At 39.9% G+C, this 12,500-nt stretch overlaps 1 protein-coding gene across 3 annotated transcripts in view; it reads right to left on the reverse strand.

The window, feature by feature from the left end:
- Nucleotides 1-12,500, reverse strand: part of ttc28 (tetratricopeptide repeat domain 28) — a 322,557-nt gene that overhangs the window by 175,815 nt on the left and 134,242 nt on the right. The window lies entirely within an intron of this gene.

The raw sequence follows: 12,500 nt of genomic DNA on the forward strand, positions 1-12,500 counted from the left end.
CATGACAATGACAACATGGCAGACGTAGTGCGTCCAGATTACATTCATAGTACACACATTCATACTATATAAAACATACTTTTTTTGCGTCCGTGAAGTAATTACTTCATTTATTTATTTAAAAATAAATATCAACTCAAGAGACTATGCGATTTCGGACGCAGCCATAGACTAGCATGCTTATTTTTGTTCAGTCCTCCACGATGGGTTTTGTCACATCTGTGGCGTTGACCAATGGGAGCACAGAAGGTCTTCTGTACACAGCTTTCAAACATGGCGAAACAAAATATGAACGCTTGGTGCTGCACGGTGAATTGAAAAATTTAGAAGCTACTTAGTAAGTAAGTACTAAGTACTAACTACTAAGTACTAAGTAATCTAGACGCACTACATCTGCCATGTTGTCATTGACATGTGACCAACCAGCGTCAGTTGCGTCGCTTTGTTGCGATTCACAAATCCTGATTCAGAAGAAATCTCAGCAATGTCTCAAACTGTGCTCAGATTTATATAGGCCTATACCCATTTAATTCTCCTCAGGAATTAAAGCATAAACATCTGAGACAAAACTGAGCTCTGAAAGAGCAACATCGAACTGTTTATGTGATAAATATTCTGCTGTTTGACACAGGTTCGGTATAGAAATATGTCATAAAAGTAAATCTATAACGAGGCTCTGGAAAAGGTGTGCTAGTCTGGATCTCAAGAGTGAAACTCTCAAATGTCCGAATCCAGCGAAGTTTACGCAACTTTATAAACAAAGACAATAAACACTTTTTTTTTCCTGGGACAAATACAGACAAACTCTCTGATTGCAGAACAAGCATGTAATATTCCCTGAATTGTTCACTTCTCAAGCTTAACATCACATGACTGTTTCCCGCTGTCCAGCGCGTGACACACAGAAATAGAGCGGTTCACACTTTTGTGACAAAGGTGTTGAAAATCTAAATGAGTGTATTCTCATGTGCCGGTCCACACGCCGCAGGAAGTGGCAGGTGCAGTGGGGCATTATGGGTATGATGGGTGCTGGGAATTGAAACCAATTACATTAGCGGGTGTTGTGAAGTCTCCGCGAGCGCTGCCCCGTGGCCCTCCATTATTTCATCTGTTCACACACTACAGACGCAGAGCTGGGTGTTCACGCACTGCAAAAAATTCATTTCCTACTCAAGTGTTTTTGTCTTGTTTTCCAGTGCAAATATCCTTAAATCAGAAGAAATGTGTCCTGACGTTAACTCTCTCTCCGCCAGTACTTACTCGAAAAGTTGCCCGTCAGTGCCAGCATTTTTTATCATATTCACAAAAGGTTCATGGCCTCCAGAATATTTTGTTTGCCTAAATTATATGTAAACATTCAATATAATCAAAAGAAAGAACCGAGCCAAAGCTTTTAAACTAAAAAAGTTATATTCTAACTTCATGTATTCTTTTTTATCAACACTTAAATGTTGGTAAGATTCATGAAAAAGCAACAAAAAGAGACTACATGAAATCAAAATGGACCCAATTCAGTTTCTCGATAAATGTTCTGGGAATTGTGAATGATTCATTATTGATCTGTGTTATAATTTATTTTTTCAAATAATTTTTCATCCGACTGCAACAATTAAATCCATATATGTACAAAATCTCTCCAAATATTCTGTTTTAGCATTAAATTGGGTTGGGAATCTTTTGGTCATGATTAAATCAGATTCTGATTACTGGAGTCACAATTCCAAAACGATTCCTAAAAATATATTTCTATTTTTTTACTATTCTGCCATGTACAGGCAAGCACAATAACCACACAAAGAACTGGATCTCTTCGACTAAACTTCCAGTAACAGACAGGTCAACTACACTCACACTCGTTTGATACTATCTGTCATGATATTCTTATTTCCCGTCTTTCTGAGAACGGAATCAGCGGTTCTGCTTTTTCCTGGTTCATTTCTTATCTCACTGATATACTATCTCACCGTGCAAGGGTATAAGTCCACCACAACTCCACTGACACAGGGTGCTCCACACAACAACAACAAAAGAAAAAGAAAAGAAAAGTAGATTTGGACAAGCCCTAAGTGCACATACGCTTTAGACCATGTGCTTAGTTCGTTAAAGGGTAACTCTCACCAAAATTGAACCCAGATTTTTAGAACCCAAAATTTTTACTATTTTTGTTAATCTACCCGAGTCAAACATTTCTGTAAAAGCATAATTAGAATGGAAACTCCACTTTTAAGATTGACGGTATTTTCGTTTTAGGTCAAAATGTATTTTGAATTGGAGTGCATGGGCCACTTCTGTGATAGCATCAAAATGGCTATTTTTAAATCACTAATGCGGCTCGACACAACATGAAACTGTGCTTGAAGTGTCACCAGGGGCTCTACACATGAACTCCAGCATTGACTACATTGTCTATCTTTACTCTCCTCATGTTACGTTGCATTCGGAGATCGACTACTTTTGACTGACAAAATTCCAGCCACCGGAAACATGAACTGATAAAGTGAGTCGTACAAAACCTTTCTTTTTAGTAAACTCTATGTACACAAAGAATGTAGTCAATGCTGGAGTTCATGTGTAGAGCCGCTGGTGATACTTCAAGCAGAGTTTCATGTGCTTTACAGTGTTTTAAAAATGCACTCTCATTCAAAAGGAATTTTGACCGAAAACGAAAATACGGTCAATCTTAAAAGTGGCGTTTCCATTCGAATTATGCTTTTACACGAATGTTTGACTCGGTTAGATTAACAAAAATAGCCTAGGTTGCAATTTGGCGAGAGTTACCCTTTAAAACAGGGCCCAGGGTGTTCCACAGGGCTCAGTCCTTGGTCCGTTACTTTTTATCATCTACATGCAGCCACTTGGTGATATCATACGCAAACACAGACTTCGTTTTCATTGCTATCCTGATTGCGTCCAACTCTATCTTACCACCTCCTCTGATATTTCATCTCTGCCTGACTCACTCACTGCATGTATTAGAGAAATCAAACACTGGATGTCTCTGAACTTTCTTAAACTAAATGACAACAAAATAGAAATGATGCTGATTGGCTCCACCATACCTGTAAATGGAATGGACATAGATGGGGTTCTTGCTAAACCCTCCTCCCCTTTATGTAACCTTGGTGTTTTATTTTATTTCTCTCTTTCCTTTGCTTCTCATATTGCTTCTGTAGTTAAAAAACTCTTATCACCTGCGTAATATTGCACATCTCTATCTGGCTGATGCAGAAACCCTTGTTCATGAACTAATAACTTCCCGTTTGGACTACAGCAATGCCTTGTTAACTGGCTAACCGAATAAACTTATTAAAAGGCTACAGTGTGTAAAAAATGCTGCCGCGAGACGTAGTGCTCACATGACTCCCCTGATCTTCACTGGTTACCTGTTGCATCACGTATTAATTTTAAGGTGCTTCTGTTAAGCTTTAAGGCTTTAAATGGTCTTGCACCTCTATATCTATCAGCTCTACTCCACCCATCCTTTACTCATCAGGGTCAGGACACGAATCAGAGATCCCGCTCGCTCATTACTTCCCCTCGAAGCACTGACACGTCCCGCTCGCCAGTAATGGACGGAGCAGCGCAGCTTCAAGGTCAACCGGCCGAGAGCAAACACCTTCAGGAGACTCTCGCTCTCGCTCCGGTTGGCAGGTGATGAACACACTGCTGCTGTTGCTTGACACGCAAGAGAGAACATACCCACTATGTTTACTAGGATGCTCGCCAAGACAGGCGTTTTTACATCATTTTGTGTGAATTCGTCCGTTCAAGCGCAAGATGTGAAAGAGAATTCAATCCAGCATTCGTGCGCTGTAGTCGGAGACGGCAAACACTGAGGAGAGGTCTTCGGGGGCGCGCGCTTCGGGTGTTTGCGTTCATGAAACTTCTTGATCTGCAAACGTCCTGTAATAATGCAGGGAACCACTCGTTAACGGTTCATGTTTAACTTGCATATACGATTAAGTTTTAATAAAAATGACACGTGTTCTGAGTGAACGATCAGCCATCAAGAGCATTCAACCGAAGCATTCTCTCTCTCTCTCTCTCTCTCTCTCTCTCTCTCTCTCTCTCTCTCTCTCTCTCTCTCTCTCTCTCTCACTCTCTCACGTTAATCACACATGCCTCATTTTACTTTCTTTGCCATTGACATCTGACAGAACTACAAACTAAAAAATCCATTGCACGTTCTTATCAGCTCGCAACTATATGTGACCCTGGACCACAAAACCAGTCACGAGTCGCACGGCTATATCTGTGCCAATAGCCAACAACAATACATTGTATGGGTCAAAATTATAGATTTTTCTTTTATGCCAAAAAACATGAGGATATTAAGTAAAGATCATGTTCCATGAAGATATTTTGAAAATTTCCTACCGTAAATATATAAAACATGTATTTTTGTGAGTGAATGCAGCACAATCGTGAACATAAATGCACAACTTTAAAGGAGATTTTCTCAATATTTATATTTTTTTGCATCCTCAGATTCCAGATTTTCAAATAGTCGTATCTCGGCCAAATATTGTCATATAACAAACCATACATCAATGGAACGCTTATTTATTCAGCTTTCAGATGTATAAATCTCAATGTAAAACAAATTGATCCATGTGACTGGTTTTGTGGTCCAGGGCCACATATAGGCGTAACTATATTTCGTTTAATATTCCACTAATTAGATACATTTACTTCATATATCGTCTTCTTTTTTTAATCCCCATTATACTCTCTGTTGTCTGTGTTTTTTTATCTGGATACACACACAGTACACAAGCTGCCTGGTATCAGTGCATCCGTAACAAAAAAATAGTTGGCAAATATCATTTCTACAGCACTTGCTATGTTGTGACAGCGGCCTCGTGTGTGTTTGACTCACATTTACAACATCCCGCCAAATAGAAGACTGTCCAGCCGCTGCAAACTTCATGGCATTGAGGTGTGTTCGGGGATCTGTCATACCGTATAACTAACACAAGACTACAGACACAACAAAATGCAAGAAAGTCATTCTCTGTCCCGTTTAGGGCTGGGAAACATTTCTAATGAAAAATAAACACCGCAATATTTTTCAGCTTTGATTTAAAAAAAAAAATCAATTTCTGTGTGTGAAATGGCTTTAAGTGAAGTAAACTCAAAAAGGTTAATTCAAGTGAAACAAAAATGATACATATAACTGCCAATGCTATGTTTGTGATATAAAATGTCTCATCCAGAAACACATTTAGGTCATTCGCCCACCTTTATACCGTTGGATTTCGCCTGAAACGTAATCATCTGAAAATAAAGCCGCACATTGAGCCGGTTCTGCGGGAGAATAGTAGGTCAGAGACGATCAAACGCTCGTGTGTGTCTTTGTAGTGCGGATGAGCAGGTCTGAATGCCGGATCCTCCCAGCCTGATGCATTTGAGCAGTTTTTCCACTTCATCACACTGGGAAATGTGTTGCAGAATATGGTCCTGCATGCTTATTCATGCTCGAGGGTCTGACTAACAGCGCTCTTGGCCTCAGTCACCATCTACACACACATGCTAATCAAAAGCAATCAGCCAAGTCATTACAGGAAGAAACATCATGCCAAATGTAGCTCAGATGTAGCACCATACGTACTGAATATTGCCTGTTCTTGCACACAGTATATACGTTATAAACCGTAGCATCACTGTGTGTGTGTGTGTGTGTGTGTGTGTGTGTGTGTTTAATACAGCAAGTGGCGTCCAGATATCATCTCAAAAGTAAAGTTATTTTGCATTTTAATCCAATTTGGTGTAAAACGACTTCACTTTTGCCCGTCTGACTTTAATGAGTCATGGAGACGTTAAATCACAGCTCTGGTTCGTTCGTCACACTGGAAATGGAAGGTCAAGTCGAGATCGTTGCCTCGAGATACACTCTTGCACACAGTGTGCTTTGGTTACTGCAGATTTGGGCATTTTCAATGCATGTACAAAAACTGTGCAGAACACACAATACATCTGAATGTTAAGCTATGACCTACACACACACACACACACTCTCTCTCTCTCTCTCTCTCTCTCTCTCTCTCTCAAAAACACACACACACACACACTCTCTCTCTCTCTATCTCTCTCTCTCACTCACACACACACACACGCTCTCACAAACACACACACACACACACTCTCTCTCTCTCTCACTCACACACGCTCTCACAAACACACACACACACACACTCACTCTCTCTCAAAAAAAACCACACACACACACACACACACACACACTCTCACAAACACACACACACATACACTCTCTCTCTCTCTCTCTCTCTCTCTCTCTCTCTCTCTCACACACACACACACACACGCTCTTACAAACACACACTCTCTCTCTCTCTCTCTCTCTCTGTCACTCATTCACTCACACACACTCTCTGTCTCTCTCTCACACACACACACACACACACACTCTCTCTCTCTCTGTCTCTGACACACACACACACACACACTTCATCTATCTAATGAACTCCAGGGGGCAGCTTACATTGATTTCAATCACCAGCATTATCAGTCATATTAGACGCTGTAGCATCTGGTAGAAACACAATCAGATACAGTTCAGAAACTTCCAGACATCACGGCTGATATAAATGATCCTTCTCTAAACCTTGCCTTAAAAACATCACACAAGCTTTTGCTTTATCAAAGTCCAGTGTGTTTGGGTAGTTTTAAACACATTCTTACCGAAATTAGACAAAATATGGTCTAATGTTGCTGCCAAGACACTTAAAAATCCTTTAAAAAGTATTATGGATAAAGCGATGGAATAAACTGATAATGTAAATTCATAAACCATATTTTTTGCATGGAATTCCAAGGTATTTTCAAAAATACTGTGGTACTATCATGATATTTTGGGTAGTTTTTTAAGGAAATATAGAATAGTATAGAAAAGTGAGACTTGAGAACATCATGCTGTGAACGAAACATGAATTTTTGAGTAGACTATCCCTTGCACAAATGCTTTAAAGAAAACAGCAGATACAAATGTGTCACATAAAATGAATTACAGATTTTACACCGTTAAAGGAAATCTCTGGTTGATTTCTATGGGACATTCTATATTTATATCTTGTTGTGATCAATTCATCAGTGTACATTATTCCACAGAAGAAAAAAATATGTTCTCATAATCTTTCATTTGCTCCACCTGTCAAACTACTTTCCTTTTCAGATGACATCCAAGTCCTCTATTCTAGTTCGTAACGCCAGAGTATCTTGATCGCCCTACATTTATTCTCATCAAATATCCTTTCACTTAGAAATGGGTCACATTATGGCAGTGAAATGGGTCACGACTGGTTGATTTTAGGATAGTTGAAAAGTTCTAGTACATTCCATTCCTTGCACGTTAAAAATATATTTTTTAAAAGTTATCAAACTGCTATTTTGAAATATGAAACACCAAGAATTGGTGAAGATAGTAAATGTCTTCCCAAAGAGCTGGAACTTTTTTCCCTCAATGTTTTAGAAACGATACTCCAATTTTCACCACTTTTTATACAGTTCACGGAAATCTCCAATTGTTTCATATGGGGCATTGTTCAAAGAGTTAGCAACAGTAACAGTAGAATAATGTTTAATGTTGTTTATATGTCTATGTGGTGTTTTTAATATGCTTTAAGACAAACCATGTGTAAATTCATAAGTCGACAGCATTGCTGAGTATTTTCTGCTTAAAACTGCAGTGAACCAAAGACAGTCTCAAAAACACGGTTTGAAATCGCTGGTGTTTCTGACGTCACAAACTACCTTGTAACCAATCAGATCAACGTGTGATCGTCAACCAGTGGATCTCTGAGTGAGTGAGTGGAGGCGGGGTAATATTTGCATATTCATAGAACCGCGCATACTAAATGAGGCGAGGGTGTCGAGTTACATTCAAGATATTTTAATGCATGAAGATTTTTTTTTTTTTCAAGGAAAAATCATTTAAATATGTCAGTTCGGTGATCAAAGATGAGTTTTAAGGGATACAATGATTGACTACAGGGGGACTTTAAATATCTCAAAAGTGCTTGTGTTCTGTTGCGAGTTGTAATGGAGGCTGGGAGAAATGAGCCAATCCGGGAGGTGAAAAACCAGAGGGAACAACCAGAATAGGAAGTTCATCTCTGTGTCAGCAGCTGAAAGATGAGAACCAGAGGGAATGTATTCAAGGTTGCCGAAAAACTCCCCCCGCCGGCTCCTCAAAACGCAGCTAAGCGAGACACACAGCGAGTCTGGCCGTCTGATGCTGAGCCCATCGCTGTAAATACGCTGGCAAATCATAAAGCCAGCAGGTGCGTTCGCTGCTGACGGTTAATCATCCACCTGTCTCTCTTCCTCGTAGCGGGAGGCTCTTCAAAACACCTTCCTCATCAAGATCCTCACAGCACACCCCGGAAACGCTCCGTCATATCCAGAAATCAGGGTGAATGTGGCCACATACCAACCAAACAGGTGCGGAAGACGATAGCATGTTTGTCATCGAGACTTCGCTGTGTTTGGATGCCGCGGGATACTCCGGTGATGGATATAATGGCGCGAGAACGATAGCCTCCCCGCTGAGATCTAATAAATAACGCAGGAATCAAATGGAGATAAGGTTTCTCAGCTCCCCAGAGGTTAAGAGCTGCTAAACGAGGTTTTAGCGCAGGAGTATCGCCTCCGATAAAGGTTAAGCCCACTTCAGTGAAGCTGACGCTAAATCACATCGGGCTGGAGTATCGCTTATTCAACCGGGAGAGAGGGAATTATGGGATCTCTAGCTATTCAACAAGCCGTTAACAATACTGTCAGTGCATTTCCTTTTTGGGGAAGATAGCGGTACACACTAAAAAAATGCTGGGTTGTTTCAACCCAATTTTGGGTCAAATATGGACAAACCCAAACGTTGGGTTAAAAACGTAATTTAAAAATGTAACCCAACGGATGGGTTTGTCCATATTTGACCCAAAATTTAGCATTTTTTAGAGTGTATGCAAAGAATTTGAGGGTAATTTTTATGGAGAAAGGTTTGTAGCAACTATTTTACTTGTAAAATGTGACCAAATTCGAAGAAAAAATAATAAATGAGAATACATTTTTTGATAAGACCACAAAACGCTGGCGTTACAAAACAAAATACAGCACGTGGTTTGAGGAAAGAACTTGAAAATAAAGAGGGCTTGGTGATGTCATCAATCACATGATTCACTCTGTCGTGTCTCTGGACCGGAGTCCCGATGGAAAGCATATTTACATTACGTCTGAATCGTTCCCTATCTATCCCTTATATAGTGCACTGTGCCATTCACCATGTAGAAAATAGTAAATATGTGAAGAGTGACCGATTTCAGCCGCAGCTTCAGCATCTGTTTATAGTGTAGGGGGGCGGAGCTTAAGATTCTAGAGAGCATTCGATTGGACAGAACATCTGATGAGGAGCTGAAGAGAAGAGTGATGTTATCAAAATCATTGATCATATTGGCGGAAGTGAGAGACTGTAAGTTTTGAATGCTTATATCTTCTAAATGTGAATTTTGTCATTGTTTTGGAGCACACTAGATAACAGTAAAGCTGACATATTCACACTAAACACCAAAAAACATTTCATTTCATGAGGACTTTAAAGGTTCAGTACAGATTTCTGGGCTCGCGGATTAAATCAATCCTCTGTAGTGTGTCTTTAAACGAAATGATAAATACCAACAATATGTTTTTGATGTACACTTTGAAATCATTCTAATATGCTTAAGAAATATTTCTTATTATTATTTGGGAAAACTATTGAGCTGCATCATATTTTTGAGGAAATTATAATAATTTTTTTTAAAGGATTCTCTGATGAATTTGAAATAATTTCACTTGATCAATTCAATGCATTCTTGCTGGAAAAAAAAAATCTTCCTGATCCCAAACTTTTGGCTAATAACTGATATAAATACACTTGACTGACTGAAAACAAAGCTGAAACATTCAAAACAACCCCAAATCATAAATATAACTATTAACTTAGATACAGTATTGAATCAGACATATACATTTCAAACAAACGCTTAGTTTCTGAATGAAAACTGGAACGAAAGCTGCCTAAAAATAAACCCGTTCTGATCTTCAAGGATGAGCTCCTCGCTCTTCATCACCAATGCCCCAGAAAGCAGAAAACTTCTCCCAGGTTCTTGTCTTTCAACAACTTTCATCATCTCCAAATTATTCACACCTAAATGATTTAAAAAGCGTGTGTTAGAGAGAATTAGCGCTCGCGGGTCGGGTCCTGCGTCCTCCATAGGCCTGAATCAGCCGCCCTGACATCTGCCCTGTAATAGATAATAGGACAGAATAGTCCTTCTGAGTGAGTAACGGATGGATGTTTAATCTGCTGAGGTAGTGATACCGGGAGAGCGAGCGAGAGCGCCGTAATCCTTGTAATCCACGGTAAACAAAGTCTTCCCCTCTACGAGTGTTATCAGCAGTGGCGCTGGGAAAATATAAAGTGCTTTTGAACATATTAGTGTAATCCAATCCGAAGCCGAGGAGCCAGAAAGGTCTTCGCACACTCCGAGCGCATCTCTCAGACTATGGGATTCATCTTCAGGGACTACACAAGTGGGAAACAGACCTAGTTTTTAAAGTAAAAGACTATTACTATGAGTCTTAAAAGCTGGAAGCTGAATTACAGCGCTGTGTGTGTGTGTGTGTGTGTGTGTGTGTGTGTGTGTGTGTGTGTGTGTGTGTGTGTGTGTGTGTGTGTGTGTGTGTGTGTGTGTGTGTGCAGATAAACATCTTCAGGCCAGACGGTCTTAATACCGGAAAGATCCATGTAGGACAAACACTGGTAGTAAAACAAAGGCAGGAGGAGATATAAAAACACGATCATAAGGAAAGATAAAAGGAGGTTTAAATGTAAAAACTCAGAGGAATGAGAAGACAGTGAATCTACTTTAACACGGTACCAGGAGCTACAAACTGAGCACTAAAACATGATGTAGAGATGGCAAAGACTTCAAAATACCACAAGATACTGTACCAGCGGTTTGAGATTTCAACAAACCTAAACGCTAAATATTAAACTTCATAGACATGAATTATTCACCAAATCATGCGGCTTGTTGAACAGAAGTGATTGGACTAATAGTGGACAGTAAAACTTTGACTTTTTACGTTTGGGAGCGGAAAAATTGTTTTTGAAAGCTCACGCAAGGCTGCATTTATTAAATCTAAAAAACAGTAAAAATACTGAAATATTATTGCAATTTAAAATAGCAGAATACACATTTATTCCTGTGATCAAAGCATCATTACTCCAGTCTTCAGTGTCACATGATCCTTCAGAAATCAGTATAATACGATGATTTGCTGCTCAAGAAACATTTACGATTATTATCCATGTTGAAAACCGTCGTGCTGCTTCATATTTCAGTGGAAACCGTGATTCTTTGATGAATAGAAAGTTCAAAAGAGCAGCATTTATTTTAAATATAATCTGTTGTAACATTATAAATGTCTGTACTGTCACTTTTGCTCAATTTAATGCTGAATAAAAGTATCAATTTCTTTCCAAAACAATCTTACTGACCCCAAACTTTTGACCGGTAGTGTCCTCGGCTAATGGCGGCACTGCTAAACCCTGTCGGAAATGTGTTGTGCCAACTCAAGACAAGAATGTGAGCAGTCGGCCAACTGTAAGTGTGACCGTGCCAAAACCTGTGCGATCCCCTACAAGACCCTCGCCCGGGCCAAAACAAACATGATTCATCCCCACGTGATTATGGATTCATTCACATACACACTGACAATCGTCATTTTGCACCCCTAAACCGTTGCAGATTAACCAAAAGAATCAGTTTTAGGAATACGACTCCCTGAATCAAATCTTCAAGTGCCTAAAAGGTTTCCACACTGATATAGCATCACAAGACTTCATAGAAGAGTTACACACGATTAGCTCACTCAAAACGAGCTCTGGCCTTTCCAACAGTCACGACAAACTTGCGCTTCATGTCACGAGTGTTTGTAGTCGAGTGAGGCCTGCGGTGCCTTTTGATTAACCGCAGCCTCCAACAATATGCCTCCAATAGAGGAGAAAAGTGGAGACCCTAATGAGCTCGATGTGATTTGACTCCTGCTGCTGAATGCACTTTGTCTTCTATTGAGAACCGAATAATCAAGATCTTTTGTTATATCGTGACTATGAAGTGAGCGGCGGCCGCAGAAACGCAAACGCCCGCGCAGAAGCTGAAGTTTGTTTGCGGCGCGCGATCACTCGCCGCTCTCCAGCTGCGTATCAGGTTTTATCTTCCACGGAGGTCTTATTTATAAACCCTAAGAGGTGTTCGGCAGCTGTAGAAATGACTCACTCGCTAAACGTCATCATCTTCTGATTCACAAAAGACCCATTTAAGGCCCTTTAATCTAGGGGAACACAACAATACGCCGAATACAATTACAGGCGCAACGTGAACTAATCTAAATCTTCTCTTAAACAAAAGCAGAGGAATGTCATGGATTTATTATGCTTT

Source organism: Phoxinus phoxinus, assembly GCF_949152265.1.
Source record: "Phoxinus phoxinus genome assembly, chromosome: 23".
Lineage (NCBI taxonomy): Eukaryota > Metazoa > Chordata > Actinopteri > Cypriniformes > Leuciscidae > Phoxinus > Phoxinus phoxinus.